We start from the raw sequence: 18579 nt of genomic DNA, 5'->3' as shown, positions 1-18579 counted from the left end.
TTGGGTTTGTTTTTTAAGCTAATACGAATACAAATACAAACTAATTAAAAATATACTTCAAATGTGTTTTATTCTTTGGTTGAACTCCAAACGAAATATATAGTTTCTTTGTCTAGGATTCTTAAAAGAGATTTTTTATTAGAATTACTTTTAGTTCATATGTTGTAAAAAATGCTCAGGATGCTGCTGATGGTTTATAATTTTCGAATTTTCGCCTTTCGAATTAATCGTCATAAAACATAATTAAAGTTACGATTTTATCCGCATTTCCGATGACTTCACCAACGATAGATTGTTTGTAAGGACAGCTCCTCCTTCGACCTCTATTTCGTCTTTCTTTGTCCGGCGTAATATATTTATTACAAGGTAATAATGTCGACTGTTCGTTCTTGAAGATCATCGATCCTCGGCTGATCCTCGAATGATTAGAAATTTGTGCTACAAACCTTTAGCATACGTATTTTCTGTTACTTGTTAAATAATCTTTCTCAACACAAACTGTTAGTTACAATTCACATAACATAATACATTTTATTAGTTTCGTTACAATTTTTTTAATAAAATATATTGACTGCTCCAGGTTCCAGGATCCTTCACATGGTAGGGCGTTGTCTAGCTCCAGTCATCTCTCGTCAATCATTGTAGTGAGGGTGGCATCTTCGTGGTTTTGGGTTTATTGAAATTTGTTTCTCTTTGTTCATAATTTGGTGGGTGAGGTTATTTGGGTGGTATGTTTCCATACAAAAAGGGGTTTTGGAGATAAGTGCAGAGATCAAAATGCATCCATAACCTCACCCGAAGCTCGGATGCTTTTATTTTAATTACAATACTGACGGGGACTTGGGGGATTGAAATTAAAAATTACCTTTTATGTAACAAAAAAGGTTGAAACATAAAAAACGCAGGAAAAATTCCGTAAAGGTGTTAAACAGCAAAAGTCAGTATAATCGATAATTTTGGTTTGTAATGGGTATAATGCACGCATTAAAACAAATTAAATTAGTAAGAAATGGACATTATCAACACATAATCAATTAAACAAAAATTCGATAGCACATCAACATGCAGTCGAAATTAAATTTATGATTCAGGGAATTATCTTAATGTTGGTTGATTTTAACTATTTAAAATGCGATTCGACAAGGTCGTAAGACGAATTCCACATTTATTTACATTAAGTAGAAGAACACTGAAAGAACTGAGTATTAACTAAGCCCATAAGGGAAGTACGCTGCTGAGCGTTAAACGATGGGACTAAAAGTTTCGATTTTAATTTGTTAATTAATTTGATAAATCTAGGTACTTCATGTGCTGTTAGTTTGCGATTTTCGGATTTAATATGAATAGTCCAGAAAAGTTGGTCCGGATTGATATTGTAGCTATGCATTTTTCGAAAGTCTTTCATAATTTATGTGCATTGAATCATATCTTTATGTTTCTTGTTATATGGTATTGGTATCTTGTGGATAAATATTACGTTGATAAAAAGTATAATATGACAAATATTTGATCTGAATTCCAATTACCGTCTATGAAGTTCTGCAGTGAATACGTGTAGTACTATTTCATTGGTTTAAATACGATATATATATATTTAAAAATATAAATATTTACATTAAGCCATTTGAAAGATGCTATAGTACTATAAGATGTACATATGTATGTTCGAGATACATTTTGTTCGAAGCCCTAGTAAAAGCGACTAGAAATGGAGTGAGTAAAACTTTCCATCTAATGTGTACCATTTAAGGCATTTCAAGCCGAGCAGACAGCAATGTTAAGAATTTTTGAATATTAATTGTAATACAAGAAAAATATGCAGAACAGATGCTTGTACATAGGCCAGATATTTAAAGAAGTGTTTGCCTTCACCTTTCGTTTAAATAATAGGAGCAAACAAATTATAATATGTCATTAGAATAAAGTGTTATTGGTTGTGTGAATCGTGTAGCTCTTTTGGTAAAGCTTTTCGCATTGCATAGTACCTGTAGGGTCAGTTAATAATCTAAATTTTGCTGTTCTATTACATAAATACATATCTTCCATTTATGGAAATTTGAACTAATTTTTGAAAATGCTTGATAATTCTATGTAGATTCAAAATTGAAAGCTTGTTACCACTTAGAAAATATTATTTTCATTGCGTGCTATAAGAAAACTAAATCATTTACATCGGATTACATTTAACATGTAGTCTGTTTTTCGTTTCGTGTAAGTTATCTAAAACGAAAAACAATAGAAACCACAACACAAGCATTTCTTGGAGGATGAACTTTGCACTGCAAAGCAACACTAATGGTAATAAATGCAATTTACATATCATAATAATCATTTTACAATATATATTCTGCATGCATTATAGGAAGTACATATGGGATTGAAAGTTACTGTTTTGGTAATGTAATTATACTCGAACAAATGCGTTAACTACCAAAGCAATGCTGTTTGTGTAAGACATCCTAAAGTATTCACACAATCTTTGCAAATAAGGGTATCCAAATTTCCCCTTCATTCCAAATTATTCCACTACATCTTTCGAATCCTGAATTGGGGCTTTAATTGAAAGAATTTACGAATATTCCATAGATTGTTATAATCTTTGCTATTTCATATGTCAGAGCAGTTCTGTTGAAATTTATAGCCTAACCTATTGCAGAACTTGAGGATGTTTCCATTTCCAATTACGATTATATATTTATTCGTTGTGCTGACGATTTCTAGTTGACAGATGACACATTCACAACATGTGTGTTTGATGGTAGTTTAAGTTTTGTCTAAGTTTGAGTGGTCTATTTTGGTTAAAATATTATACATATGATAAATAGTAAAAAATACGAAGAACATTTCCTAAAGACCAAGTGCAGTTCCGATAGATTAGTAGAAGAACGTCAAAAATAAATTGATAAAGCCTTGTCTTTATAATGGAATAAAGGTAATAAAGTAGGTTGGCGAAATGATAATGGGAGAAAAGTATTCAGGAAAAACATTAGGTAAAGAAGACCCCATTCAGCTTTGAGTGAACGCTGGCAACAGATTCAGCTTGTTCAGTAACCTTTATGTTAGATCCACTTCTCAATAAAAGATATATAAATAACCAGATGCACTCCGATTTGCAATACAAACATCCATGTCCATCGGATAGTTGTTTTAATATTTCAGATTAATATAGAATTTGTTGGCTTGCTAATTGTTCAAACAATAGGTTTCCTTCAGATTCATTTAGAGAAATGCCAATCACCCCGAGTGCGTTGTATCAGTATCCTGGTAGATCGTCCCACCAACAAGTTGTACATATTTTAGATTCTTATCTGGCCCTTGCGGGTCCTTTATAGAGTAGACATTTTTTAGCTCCGAATTTCTTGTGAAAATTGATAGCTTGTTCACTATTCTCGCTATTCACAATGTTTGCAGAGTACTAGGAGCTGTACCAAGATCATGAACGGAGGAGTGGAGGAGATACATATAGTAAATAGGACTTGTGTTGTTTCGTTACCAACTTAATACAACTTATATAGGATTTAATTTATTATTTGAGGAAAGGGCGAAAAGATTCAGTAATAAAAGAGTCAGAGGACAAAGCTCGGAGTACAGTTTGCAGTCTATTGTATAACAATAAATACATTTCAAACAAATTATTTTCAGCAAGCATACAGTAAGCATCAATAGTTGTATGCATATTACACAATGTTTCTGCGAAAAAATTTAGCACAATAATCAACTTAAGTTTGTCGGATATTTTGGTAGTTTAAAGTAACAGCAACCGACCATTAAAATTCATTCTGTAAGTTTCATAAGTAATAAACTTGATTTCCCAATAAAAGTTTCAGTTATTGCGATGGCATTTCTTCTACTTATGTATAAGGTTTTTGTTTCATGGAGCCCCAACGCAACCAATAGGGTTAAGAAGCTCATTTAAAAATTTAAAGCATACACAGTTCTGGAGATGATCAATTCGTGCAATGCAATAAAACAGGATAAAAGTACGAGTATAACCAATACAATATAGGACATATGGGACTATGATTTGTGGTTTTTGAAACGTAGTTTGTTTAAAAAGCGTGTTTTGATACAGGTACACAGATATATTTGATTACGAGTAGATTGATCTACATAACGATACTTAATGATCGCTGATTTCAAAAGTATATGTGGTATTACAGGTGTCAAAGCATTTTGATTATACATTTTATCGCAGAATATCGTCTATTATTGTCTGTTATTGCTTGGGAGTTAACCGGTATCCTCGATGAATTACGCCATAACGGATAAATATTTCATTACGAGTTTTCTTGATATTTCTCGCATGGAGAATTTTTATAAAAAATTTAGATAATTGGTTCCCCTGTGGGAGTTTATAATCAATAAATATTATTTTTTCAATAAATTAAATTTAATGGACTTAAGGATTTCATATTTAGTGGTTTTGTATATCATTGACGATGGTTGACTAGCAACATTGTTGAGATTTATTTTTAAATATTTCTTAATCAATTACTCTTTCCACCTTTAGGTACTCGTTATTATTTTAATTATTATAATGGTAAAGGTTTTATTATTGACCGATGTATTCAATATATGGTTATCAAAGGGCGTGTGGTATTTTTGTTATAATTGTATCCTTAATTTCATAAAAATCGAATTGGGTTTATCATTAGATTTAATATTCGAGTAGGTAATGGATTTTATTTCATTATTTTCCACCTGATTCTTTCAGCGCAATGCAAAGCCCAGCGTGAAACCCCCGAAAATTCTTTGGATGTTGGAATTGGAAAAGCTGTCAACGCAGTTTAGAGAAATATACAAAACGATAATTGAGAAATCGTTGGTCAACAAGTGACTTTTCTATTATGAGTAGTTTGAAGGAACCGATAGTTTAGTTAATAAATTGGTCAGATACAGTCAGAACTGCCATACGAACACGCGGTAGACTTGTTCAGGTACAAAATTTACTCAAATCGAATTTTGAATTTGTTCGTTGCTTCCCATTGGGTATTTATTTAAATGCATTTCCAACATTAGTGGTCAGAGCGGAGAAGGAGGTTAGGCCCTATCGATGGATAGTCCCAGATATTTCAGTGATAGATAATATGATCAGCTCTGCTTAAAATTAATTGGATAAACCGTAGAATGTTTGCTAATTAGGGGAGTATTTCCAATTAGTTATTTTTATTATTTATTTGTCATTTGAATAGGCGTACAAAATCCTTTTTAGATCGAGCCCTTCTTGGCAATCGGTAGGGTAGGGATGATTAGATTGAGGATAGGGATAGAGTTGTTTACATTTATAATCATATTGCTCATAATATATTTAATTTGAAAATTTTTTCCATCGTAGAGGTCTTGTAATATATTATTTAAATAGGTTTTGATCGAATTTATCAGTTTTTTTCTGGCAGATTTTTAGATTTTGATATGTTCCGGTGAATTCTTGAAAAAATGTTATGTATTTTGTTTTCTAATAATTTATTTGTATAGTTGTTGTGCTATAACAAGTACGGAAGCATTTTTTATGAATGTTTTGTTTTGGCTTTTAAAATTTATAGAGTTGTATCATTTACAAAAATATGATTTCAGTTGAAAACCCCAAAAAACATTTATTAGGAAGTCAAATAGTTGGAAGTTATTGATTGATATCTAGTGTATACGATTGGACTGGTAAGTCATTCAAATTCAGGTAATCATTGTTATAAAATTATCTCTATTTCGTCGTCGCCCAAAATTGTATTTTATCGGTTGTTGGGGCATGCCCCTTATTGCAATTATAAAATAGTTTTGAATACGTTCCATTTTGGAATTCATACGGCGCATTGAGCTCAACTTTCAATCTAATGTGTTCCAATGTGTAAGCTGTAGTATTTTTGAATATTATCTGTAACACAATGTAACAATCCAACAAAGTTTTGGCCATCTGCTTGAAAAGCTGCGATTAAGGTAACATTCGCAAAGAAGTAATACTGTCAGGAAAATAAAGCATTATTGGTTGTGTGCATCGGCTAGCTCTTTTGGTAGTTCAATTATATATCTTCCATTTGTAGACATTTGAAATAATGCTTGAAACTGCTATGCAGGTTTAAATTTGTTAGCTTGTTACCACTTAGAAAATATTATTTTCCATGCGTGCTATAAGAAAACACCACCAATTACATGGGATAAAATTTAACATCTCTCTTTTTGGTTTCGTGTAAGGTATACAACAGAAAATCAATAGAAACCAAAAAACAAGCATTTCTTGGAGGATGAACTTTACACTGCAATGCAACCCGAATGGTATCTAATGCAATTTACATATCATAATAATCATTTTACAATATATTCTGCATGCAACATAGGAAGTACATATGGGATTGGAAGTTACTGATTGGTAATGTAATTGTACTCGAACAAATCACTTAGATAGTGATGGATTTAATCCTTTTTGATGGCTTATTTCAAATTACATAATCACATCTGCATGTTTGTGTTAGGCATCCTAAAGTATTCGCACATACTTTGCAATTATAAGAGTCGAAATTACCCCTTAATCCCAAAATGTTTGCCTCAGGGTTTCTTAGAACGTTAATCAGCGTCTTTTTTTTTTTGGCAATCTGCGTTAAAGAAATGGTTGGAAAGAATCTGGAGCGCTTCGCTGATGACCCAGAAGTCTTTTGCGAGCGTTGGTTCTTTGGCTGAGGGGCTCCTTTCTTGTTCATAATCCTTCATATTTCATATCTCAGACAAGTTCCGGCTTAATTTATAGCTATACCTATTGCAGAACTTGAGGATGATTGCATTTCCAATTACGATTATACACATATTTGTTGTGCTGAAGATTTTTAGTTGACAGACGATTCATTCAAAATATATTTTTTGTATGGTTTTTTATGTTTGGTCTGAATTTTAGTGGTCTGTTTTGGTTAAAATATTATATGATAAATAGAAAAAACTACGAAGGAAATTTCCTAAAGACCTAGTGCAGTGGCGATCCATTTGTAGATAAATAATTTGAGTTAATAAACTGAATATCAAATCAGAATATTGTCAAAACTATGATGATAATGCATTATATCTCTATAATGGGATAAAGTTAATAACGTAGGTTGGCGAAAGGATAATGGGAGAAAAGTATTCACGTAGTTTGGAGAGAGGAATTCGGGAAAAACCTTAGGTAAAGAAGACATCATTCAACTTTGAGTGAGCGCTAGCCACAGATTTGTAGTAAATTGTTCAATAACCTTTATGTTCGATCTACTACTCAATAAAACATACATACTAATCAGATGCATTCCGAATTCCAATACAAACATCCTCTCCCATTGGATAGCCATTTGAAAATCTCAGAGTACTATTTGTTGGCTTGGTAGTTGGTAAAACAATAGAAACTATGTCCGCTTTTATTCATGCTTTCCAAATCGTTGTAGAGTCATACTATTCTTTCCTTCAGATTTATTTACTGAAATATCAATCACCAGGAATACGTTGCTTTCAAACGGTCAGTATCCTGGCAGTTCATCCCTCTAAACAGTTGTATATTAGATCCTTTTCTGGCCCTTGCGGGTCCTTTAAAGAGCCGAAATTATTTATCTCAGAATTTGTTATGAAATTTTCTGGCTTGTTCACAATTCTCGCAATTAAAACCGTTTGCAGAGTACCAGCAGTTGTAGCCAGATCATGAAACTCGGTTAGCGGAGGAGATACAAATTCTAAAATAGGACTTATGCTGTCTTTATCAACTTGAATACAAGGTCTTTAGGACTTCTTTTGACACTTGAGAAAAGGAAGTTTTATATTTATATTTGGCTAATGATAAAGTGCGATAAGATTCAGTAATTTATAACTATGAAATTGTTTGTTTCAAAGGCCTTATAAAAGAGTCCGAGGGCAAAGCTCGGAGTACAGTCTGCGGTCTATTGCATAACAATAAATACATGTCAAAAATAATTTTCAGCAAGCATACAGTAAAAATCAGTATTTTTAAGCAGATTATACAATGAGTCTCTGCTAAAATATGAAGCATAATAATCAACATGAAATTGTTGGATATTTTGGTAGTTTAAGGTGACAGCAACTGACAGTCAAATAATCCATTAGAATGTATTGTTTAGTTATGGCAATGGCAATTCCTCTAGTTATGTGTAAGATTTAATTTGCAGTTTATTATCAAATATTTATCAAATTGGCCAATCATACGTACATTTTGAAAAACATAGAAGAGAGTAGAAGATAAGCAAAGTTTTCGACGCTTTGGTTATAGAATGGAAGAACTCAATAAAAACTTAATCATTTGCCAATAAAAGTTGGATTGCGTTGAGGAAGATAGTGAAGCAAACTAGAGTTTCAAGCTGGAAGTTGGTAGTTCGAAGATGTTAAATTCATAAGACAAAAGCTTGTAAATTTGTTTAGATCATAACATTTGTAACGAGCCTAATTTAAGGAGCGCCTATCTTGGCAGCTTCTACTGCTTCCTTTCGTAACTTCCTGGAATGCTCGGTTCTTCTTTTTGCAAGTAGTAGTTTTATACCAAAAAATGTATCTATCCAGTGTCACATGGACTGTTCAGAATATGGTGAAAATAGCGGGATCAGTGGTATTATTGTTGCGTGGTGTAGTGCTGTTATTGTTGCGCGGTGTAGTGGTTTGCACTTGCACGAGTACGAATACTCCAACTTGCGTATGTATGTACTATAAAAACATAAATATTTGTATGTTAGGTGCGAAGGTAGGCATTTTTTCATTTCTTGGAAGAGGTGTACATTATTTCATTGCATATGTTAAAAGATCGTGGGTTATTTCGAGAATGTAATCTATTAACGTAAATCTTCCTGGTACGATTTGGGTCCCATTTAAATTTGACTGGAATTAGAATACCTTTATCCATTTCTTCAGACAGTTAATTTGATGGATTATTTTTGAAAAATATATGTATGGTCTGGCCTTTGCATTATTCCTATCTGTAACTCACGGGAAATTGCATATTTATTTTGTAATCCATGGTGTAACATAATTTTGTCTCCAACGTATTCGTCCATAGTCCAATAATTGTTTGAGGACGTCTATCCGAATACTATCCGATACTTATAAGTATGCGAACACCCATCGCCGGAATCACGATTTTTATTGAAACTATTTTACCAAAATTTTCAAATTTGATTTTCGCAGAGAATTGAATTTATCGTTTTGATATTTTTACGTATTCACTTAAACACAAATCACATGAATGCTATTCTGAGCCCTGCCTACTTTGTTTCAACAAATTTTAGAATTTGTGGTAGCTAGGTATAAAGTAATATTTGTCAACATAACCCCGTTTTCATTCAGATCAAGGAAAGATTGGGGATTATAAATCCGGGGTTCATTTCGGTCAAGCAGAGATGGAGATATATAAGATGGTATTAATATAAGAACATAAAATTATCATAAGAGGTATATCAGAGGTATTGATGTTGAGAAATCACATTCCGTAAATTAATTCCTGCTCTCTCCTTAATCTATTTGGTTAGCTAATCCCTACCTATTATGGTTAAGAATACCATATCCTTGTTGTATGATACGAGGTAAATCGGTACGAGGTCAAATCATAGATAACAAGAGTCCGTAGCCGCAAATCTTAAGATTAAGGTTGAGAAATCAATATCCGTTAATAAATTTTTCGCCTCAGAGTTATCAAGAGATCAAAGCCATCTTTAAAATATTTTGACGCACCCTGCCTGTTTCAGTAAGCTACACTTCCTACCTATTATAGTGGAAAATCATATACATATGTATATTTGTCGTATGACACGAGGAAAAGTGGTTTTTAGCCATACGATTGTATAGATAACATAGGAGTCCCTATCCTAAAATATGCCAGTTGATTCTGAAATTCATTTCGGTCAAGAAGATTTGGAGAGATGGTCGGTATATAAGATGGTAAGTAGCGAGGCAAAATGGGTATTACTATAAGAGCATATACATATAATAATATGATGAATCCCTACCGATAATGTTGAGATATCACTATCCGTCAATTAATTCTTCGCCTTACAGCGATCAAGAGATCAAAACCATCTATAAAAAATTTGTACGCACCCTATCTATTTTGGTGAGCTACAATTCCTACCTACTATAGTGGAAAATCATATATCCTTGTGGTTCTGGAATGTAGTTCTTATCTATTAGATTGTATAGATAACATAGGAGTCCCTATCCTCCAATATGTAAATAGTTTCCCGTTTTCTTTGCGATCAAGGAGACATGGAGATATGGCCAATATGTAGAAGGGTATTATGGTGAGCTACAATCCCTACCTATTATAGCGGAAAATCATATATATTTCGTATAGCACGTTGGAATTTGGTTCATAGCCATAAGATTGTATAGATAACTTAGAAGTCCCTATCCTCAAATATGTCAGTCGATTCGGAAATACATTTCATTCAAGAAGAGATGGAGAGATGGTTGGTATCGAAGAGCTTAAGTCTCGAGGGAAAATGGGTATTACTGTACGATCATATAAATATAATAAGAGTCCCTCCCTACCAATAATGTTGAGAGGTCACTGCCTGTAAATGAATTCGTCCTCTCATACTGATCAAAAGATCAAAACATTTTTTTAAATATTTGTAAGCACCCTACCTATTTTAGTGCTCTAAAATTCCTGCCTATTATAGTGGAAAATCATATATATTTGTCGTATGACACGAAGGAATGTGGATCTCAGCCATAAGATTGTATAGATAACATAGGAATCTTTATCCTCAAATATGTCAGTTGATTCGGAAATTCATTTCGGTCAAGAAGAGATGGAGAGATTGTTGGTATCGAAGAGAATAAGTCTCGAGGGAAAATGGGTATTACTGTACGATCATATAAATATAATAAGAGTCCCTCCCTACCGATAAAGTTGAGATATCACTATCTGTAAAGTAATTCTTCGTCTCATACTGATCAAAAGATCAAAACCATCTTTAAAACATTTGTGCGCACCCTACCTATTATAGTGAGCTACACTTCCTACCTATTATAGGGAAAAATCATATATATTTGTCGTATGACACGAGGGAATGTGGTTCTTAGCCATAAGATTGTATAGATAATATTGGAGTCCCTATCCTCAAATATGTTATGACAGTTGATTCCGAGTTTGATTTCAAGAAGAGAAGAAGAGATGGGGATATGGTCATTGTGTAGAAAGGTAAGTTATATATAAGGGATAGATAAATATCATAAGAGTCTCATATTGTTCAAGAGATCTAAAGCATATTGAAAACAGTTTTACGCATCCGATCTATTTTCTATTAAGAGTAGATTTAAGGGACCTATAGGTTAGTTAAGAAAGAAGGCCAGAACCCACGTCTACCATTTATAATACAATGTTATACTTGTTTAGATAAAAAATTTACTCATATCGTATTTTGAATTTTTTCATTGCTTCCCATTGGTGATTTAATTAATTCATTGCATTCCCAATATTAGTGGTCCGAGCGGTGGTAGAGGTTATATTAAAATAATCAACTACTGTGAAATCGTTCCTCGTAGACAAATTATTGTCTTATAAATATTTCAATATACAGCCCCTGAGAATGGGTTCAGAGTATTTCAGTGATAAATATGATCCGCTTTGACATGGTCTTCTGAACCATCAGAGTTCAGATAATGCATTTCGAAATCTCATTATATAGGTAGTATAGGTTCCTTTTTAGTTTGAGCCCTTCTTAGGGTAGAGATGTTTAGATTGAGAATGGGGAAATATTTACATAATATTTATATAATATTTACCACAGCAGATCTCTTGCGATAGGATCTCTTGTTTTCATAGGATTTGATAAATTTGATCAGTTGATTTTTGCAGATTTTTAGATTTAGACATGTTACCGTGACTTCTTTAAACTATTTTTGTTTCGTGGTTTTATGATTTATATGTACATGATTTGTGCATGAAATTTCTGTATAATAGGACTTCTGTGCTATATAAATTCATTAAAGGAGTTTCATTTACATTGAGTTCATTCTAAAATCAGTTGGAAACGCTATAGAGTACGAAGTCACATATTGATATCTAGTGTATACGATTATACTGGTAAATCATTAAAATTCAGGAAATCTTCGTTACATAATTATCTCTATTTCGTCGTCGACAATTTTATTTTATCGGTGGTTTCTGCACGAGTGAACCGAGTTAGCAAGGATCTTGCCCTCTAGTGAAAATATAAAATAGTTTTCAATACGTTCCATTGTTGAGTTCATAAATTATTTGTGTGTTGAAGTGCTGCTCTAATCACAGATGATTAGAGTGGGAGTAGAACTTTTGATCTAGTGTGTTCCAATAAAGGCATTTCAAACCAAGCGGACAGCAAGCTTTAGAGTTTTTGAATATTAATTGTAATGCAATAAAGGAAAAATATCCAATAGTGTTCGCTATCAGCTTGAGAAAGCTGCGCTTTAGGTAATAGGATCAAACAAAATTGTAAGCTTGTTACCACTGAGAAAATATTGTTTTGATTATTTTGGATAACATTTAACATGTCCATAGTGTCTTGCTGGTATCGTGTAGCTGATCTAGGACGAAGCACAATGGAAACCAACAAAACAAGCATTTCTTGGAGGTTGAACTTTGCACTGCAATGCAACTGGAATGGTAATTAATGCAATTTACATTTTATAATAATCATTTTACAATATATACTGCATGCAATATAGAAAATGCATATGGGATTGGAAGTTACTGTTTTGGTAATGTAATTGTACTGGAACAAATTCGAGCTACCATAGCAATTCTGTTTGTGTAAGGCATCCTAAAGTATTCGCACATTCTTTGCCAATCCAAATTTCCCCTTTCCTTCCAAGTTATTCGACCACATCTTCCGATTCTTAAATCTGGGTTTCTTGGAATCTTTGAGTCCGCGTTGCCTTTGTCCGGGACGCCAATCAGCGTCCTTTTTCTGGCAATATGCGCGAACTTGGAAGAACTCTGGAGCGCTTCGGTGCTGACCGAGGAGTCTCGTGAGAGCGTTTCCTCTTTGGCTGAGGTGCTCCTCTCTTCGGCGCTTCTGTGCAACCACTTCATACATTTTCTGTAATCTGTAGTTCTGTTCAAGTGTATAGCTATACCTATTTCAGAATTCAAAGATAACTCCACTTCCTATTACGATTATACATATATTCGTTATGCTGAAGTTTTTTATTTGACAGACGATACATAAAAAACATGTTTGTGTGATGGTTTTTTCAATTTTTTCTAGGTTTTGGTGGGGTATTTTGGTTATACATATATAAATATGATGAATAGAAAAAACTGCGAGGACATTTCCTAAATACAAAGTGCAGTTGCGATAGATTTGTATGTAGATAAATAAGTTGAGTTAATCGGTCTATTGCATTCCAATAAATACGGTTCAAACATAATTTTCAGCAAGCATACAGTAAAAATCAGTATTTTTAAGCAGATTATACAATGAGTTTCTGCTAAAATATGAAGCATAATAATCAACATGAAATTGTCGGATATTTTGGTAGTTTAAGGTGACAGCAACTGACAGTCAAATAATCCATTAGAATGTATTGTTTAGTTATGGCAATGGCAACTCTTCTAGTTATGTGTAAGATTTAATTTGCAGCTTATTATCAAATATTTATCAAGTTGGCCAATCATACATACATTTTGAAAAACATAGAAGAGAGTAGAAGATAAGCAAAGTTGGTCGACGCTTTTGTTATAGAATGGAAGAACTCAATAAAAACTTAATCGTTTGCCAATAAAAGTTGGATTGCGTTGAGGAAGATAGTGAAGCCAACTAGAGTTTCAAGCTGGAAGTTGGTAGTTCGAAGATGTTGAATTCATAAGACAAAAGCTTGTAGATTTGTTTAGATCATAACATTCGTAACGAGCCTAATTTAAGGAGCGCCTATCTTGGCAGCTTCTACTGCTTCCTTTCGTAACTTCTGGAATGCTCGGTTCTTCTTTTTGCAAGTAGTTGTTTTATACCAAAAAATGTTCCTATCCAGTGTCACATGGACTGTTCAGCATATGGTGAAAATAGCGGGATCAGTGGTATTATTGTTGCGTGGTGTAGTGCTGTTATTGTTGCGCGGTGTAGTGGTTTCACTTGCACGAGTACGAATACTCCAACTTGCATATGTATGTACTATAAAAACATAAATATTTGTATGTTAGGTGCGAAGGTAGGCATTTTTTCATTTCTTGGAAGAGGTGTACATTATTTCATTGCATATGTTAAAAGATCGTGGGTTATTTCGAGAATGTAATCTATTAACGTAAATCTTCCTGGTACGATTCGTGTCCCATTAAAATTTGACTGGAATTAGAATACCTTTATCCATTTCTTCAGACAGTTAATTTGATGGATTATTTTTGAAAAATATATGGCCTAGCCTTTGCATAATTCCTATCTGTAGCTCACGGGAGAATGCATATTTACTTTGTAATCCATGGTGTAACATTATTTGGTCTCCAACGTATTCGTCCATAGTCCAATAATTGTTTGAGGACGTCTCTCCGAATACTATCCGATACTTATAAGTATGCGAACAACACTCGCCGGAATCACGATTTTTATTGAAACTATTTTACCAAAATTTTCAAATTTGATTTTCGCAGAGAATTGAATTTATCGTTTTGATATTTTTACGTATTCACTTAAACACAAATCACATGAATGCTATTCTGAGCCCTGCCTACTTTGTTTCAACAAATTTTAGAATTTGTGGTAGCTATGTATAAAGTAATATTTGTCAACATAACCCCGTTTTCATTCAGATCAAGGAAAGATTGGGGATTATAAATCCGGGGTTCATTTCGGTCAAGCAGAGATGGAGATATATCAGAGGGATTGATGATGTTGAGAAATCACATTCACATCACATTCACAAATTAATTCCTGCTCTCTCCTTAAATTATTTGTACGCACCCTACCTATTTTGGTTAGCTAATCCCTACCTATTATGGTTAAGAATACCATATCCTTGTTGTATGATACGAGGTAAATCGGTACGGGGTCAAATCGTAGATAACAAGAGTCCGTAGCCGCAAATCTTAAGATTAAGGTTGAGAAATCAATATCCGTTAATAAATTCTTCGCCTCAGAGTGATCAAGAGATCAAAACCATCTTTAAAACATTTTGACGCACCCTGCCTATTATAGTGAGCTACACTTCCTACCTTCCTACACTTACAGTGGAAAATTATACATATATATTTGTCGTATGACACGAGGGAATGTGGTTCTTAGCCTTAAGATTGTATAGATAACATAGGAGTCCCTATCCTAAAATATGTCAGTTGATTCTGACATTCATTTCGGTCAAGAAGTGATGGAGGGATATTCGGTATATAAGAGGGTAAGTCGCGAGGGAAAATGGGTATTACTATAAGAACATCAAAAAATATAAAAACAGTCCCTACTGATAAGGTTGAGGAATCAGTATCCGTTAGTTAATTCTTCGCCTTACAGCGATCAAGAGATCGAAACCATTTGTACGCACCCTACCTACTGTAGTGAGCTACAATCCCTACCTATTGTAGTGGAAAATCATATATCCTTGTGGTTCTGGAATGTAGTTCTTATCCATAAGATTGTTTAGATAACATAGGAGTCCCTATCCTCCAATATGTAAATAATTTCCCGTTTTCTTTGCGATCAAGGAGACATGGAGGTATGGTCAATATGTAGAAGGGTAAGTCACGGGGGAAAGTGGAGCATAATCATACAAATTTTGCACAGACCCTATAGATTTTTGTGAGCTTCAATCCCTACCTATTTCTGTGGAAAATCATATACATATGTCGTATGTCACGACGGAAACTGGTTCTTAATCTTAATCGCCCAATATGTAAAATAATTGCGGGTTTCATTGTGATCAAGATGAGATTAAGAGGAGGTCGGTATAAAAGGGTAAGTCAGGAGGTAAGTGGGTATTAATATAAGAACATATAAATATAATCAGATAAGGTTGAGAGATCACTATTTGTTAATTAATTACTGTTCTCATTGCGATCAAGTGATCAAAACCGTCTTTAAAGCATTTGCACGCACCCTACCTATTATAGTGAGCTACAATTCCTACCTATTATAGTTGAAAACCATATGTCGTATGTCACGAGAAAAAGTTCTTCTTAACCATGCGGTCGATATACAGAAAAGTAAGTCACGAGGGGAAGTGGGCCACAAACATAAGAGCATATAAAAATACCGATAAAGCTAAGAATATCATTATCCGCAAAATTATTCCTTTGGATTTGTTCATTCATTTCCATTCGTTATTTAATTAGATGCATTTCCAAAATTAGTGTTCAGAGCAGGGAAAGAGGATATATTTAAATAAGCTCTGTCTAAAATTAATTGGATAAACCGGTGAATATTTGCTAGTTGGGGCAGTATTTTCATTTACATCGTTAGCCTTAATCGAGAAAGAACTATAACTATGTTTAAATATTTTCTTTTCAACCGTTTTATAAAGATGAAGATTTCAGATTGCATTAAATTCGTTTGTCATTTACATATGCGTAAAAGTTCCTTTTTAATTCGAGCCCTTCTTGGGGATGGGTAGGGTAGAGATGACTAGCAGGGTAGAAGAAAGCGCAGTTTACATATATAATCCTATTCAAGTCTCATAATATATTTATTAATGTAATATTTTCCATTGCAGATCGAATTTGGATCGAATTTATCAGTTTTTCTGGCAGTTTTGCAGGTTTCGATATGTGAATGAATTCTTTAAAACAATGTTGTTTTTAATGATTTATATATGTCAATTTGTTGTGATATAACAAGTACGGAAGAATTTTTATTAAAGTTTTTGTTTATGGTTTTAAAAATTGATAGAGGATTATCGTTTACAAAAATATGAGTTCAGCCGGAAACCCCAAAAAACATGTTTATACATATATCGGTTGCAATCATTATAGAGTAGGAACTCACATGTTGATATCTAGTGTATACGATTATACTGGCACGACATTATTATGAGAAAGCTGCGCTTAAGGTAATAGGAGCAAACAAATATTACTGTAGTAAAATAATGCATTGTTATTATTAGCTTTTAGGTTAAGTTTTTCGCATTGCATAATACCAGTAGAATCAGTAAATAATTTTAATTTTTCTGTTGGGTTACATTTCTCCCATATATGGGCATAATGCAAAATAATGTTTTAAAATGAATTTTCAATATAAATGTAGATGCAAAATTGTATGCTTGTTACCACTTAGATAGTATTATTTTCAATGCGTGCTATAATAAAACACCACCAATTACATCGGCAAAATTTAACATGTGGTCTCTTTTTGGTTTCGTGTAAGGTATACAACAGAAAATCAGTAGAAACAAAAAAATAAGCATTTCTTGGAGGATGAACTTTGTACTGCAATGCAACCCGAATGGTATTAAATGCAATTTACATATCATAATAATCATTTTACGATATATTCTGCATGCAATATAGGAAATACATATGGGATTGGAAGTTACTGTTTGGTAAATGTAATTGTACTCGAGCAATTGCTTTAAATATCATAGCAATGCCAGTTGTCCACTTGATAGTGATTGATTGAATCCTTTTTGATGGCATATTTCAAAAATACATAATCACATCTGTATGTTTGCGTAAAACATCACAGCTATCAAAATTTTCCCCTTTATCGCAAAATGATATCTTCCGATTCCTAAGTCAGGGTTTTCATTGAATGAATTCCACAAATTATTAATACACTTTTATATTTCGTATCTCATTTATAGCTATTGCAGAACTTAAAGAAGTTTCCATATCCATATACGATTTATACATATACATTATCGTTATGCTGAAGATTTTTAGTTGTCCGACATATTTTCAAAACGTGTTTGTTTGATGGTTTTTTACGTTTTGTCTGAATTTTAGTAGTCTATTTTGGATATAATGTATAACATGTTATAAATAGAAAAAACTAGTAGCGACAAAGACGTGAATAAATTATTTGAGTTAATAAACAGAATATCATATCAGTAGATTGTCAAAATGATAAAGCATTGTGTCTCTATAAGAGGATAAAGGTAATAAAGAAGGTTGGCGAAATGATAATGGGAGAAAAGTATTCACGTTTGGAGTTTGGGAAAGAATAGTGGAGGAAAAAAGTTAACGTACATAGTAAGGAGAAAACATACTTTGGGACTTTCCAGAAACCTTGGGTAATTCAATTATGAGTATACGCTAGCAAAGGAAAGACGCTAAGGGGCAGCTATTCATGCTTTCAAAATCGTGAGAAACGAATGCTATTCACTGATTTGGATTCATTTCTTGATCAACATGTTCCAATCACCCGGGATGCATTTTTTCAAACTTTCTGTCCCCTGTAAAATTGTCCCTCGTTCGGAATTTTTGAGTAATGTTCCACAAATATTTTATATTTGAAATAGCTTGCATTTCAATACATATATGTGTATAAATATACCCTTACAGTAGTAGGCATACATACATTTTATTTAGGAACATTAATTTAATTTGTTTTGAGATGAGAAAAGAGTCTGATTAATATTCGTTTAGTGACGAAATGCTTTTAGATTCAGTAACTTTTGACTATGAAATAGTTTATTTTAAAAGGCTTATAAATGAATCAGAGGATAAGGCTCGCG

At 33.1% G+C, this 18579-nt stretch overlaps 3 long non-coding RNA genes across 3 annotated transcripts; all 3 read right to left on the bottom strand.

Annotated features, from left to right (window-relative positions):
- Positions 1–690: 690 nt before the first annotated feature.
- LOC117183405 (uncharacterized) lies at positions 691–8632 on the bottom strand. Its single transcript, XR_004468563.1, has 2 exons — positions 8171–8632; positions 691–8101 (listed from the first exon to the last, which is right to left on the bottom strand). It is a non-coding gene; the product is annotated as an uncharacterized lncRNA (long non-coding RNA).
- Positions 8633–13120: 4488 nt separating this feature from the next.
- Positions 13121–14510, bottom strand: LOC117183400 (uncharacterized). Its single transcript, XR_004468559.1, has 2 exons — positions 13613–14510; positions 13121–13543 (listed from the first exon to the last, which is right to left on the bottom strand). It is a non-coding gene; the product is annotated as an uncharacterized lncRNA (long non-coding RNA).
- A 3158-nt stretch (positions 14511–17668) lies between these two features.
- On the bottom strand, positions 17669–18354 carry LOC117183487 (uncharacterized). Its single transcript, XR_004468576.1, has 2 exons — positions 18112–18354; positions 17669–17852 (listed from the first exon to the last, which is right to left on the bottom strand). It is a non-coding gene; the product is annotated as an uncharacterized lncRNA (long non-coding RNA).
- Positions 18355–18579: the final 225 nt, after the last annotated feature.

This window comes from Drosophila pseudoobscura, chromosome 2 (assembly GCF_009870125.1).
Source record: "Drosophila pseudoobscura strain MV-25-SWS-2005 chromosome 2, UCI_Dpse_MV25, whole genome shotgun sequence".
NCBI classification, from domain to species: domain Eukaryota; kingdom Metazoa; phylum Arthropoda; class Insecta; order Diptera; family Drosophilidae; genus Drosophila; species Drosophila pseudoobscura.
Note: the sequence above shows the minus strand (reverse complement) of the source record. Positions and strands in the feature narration are given on the sequence as shown.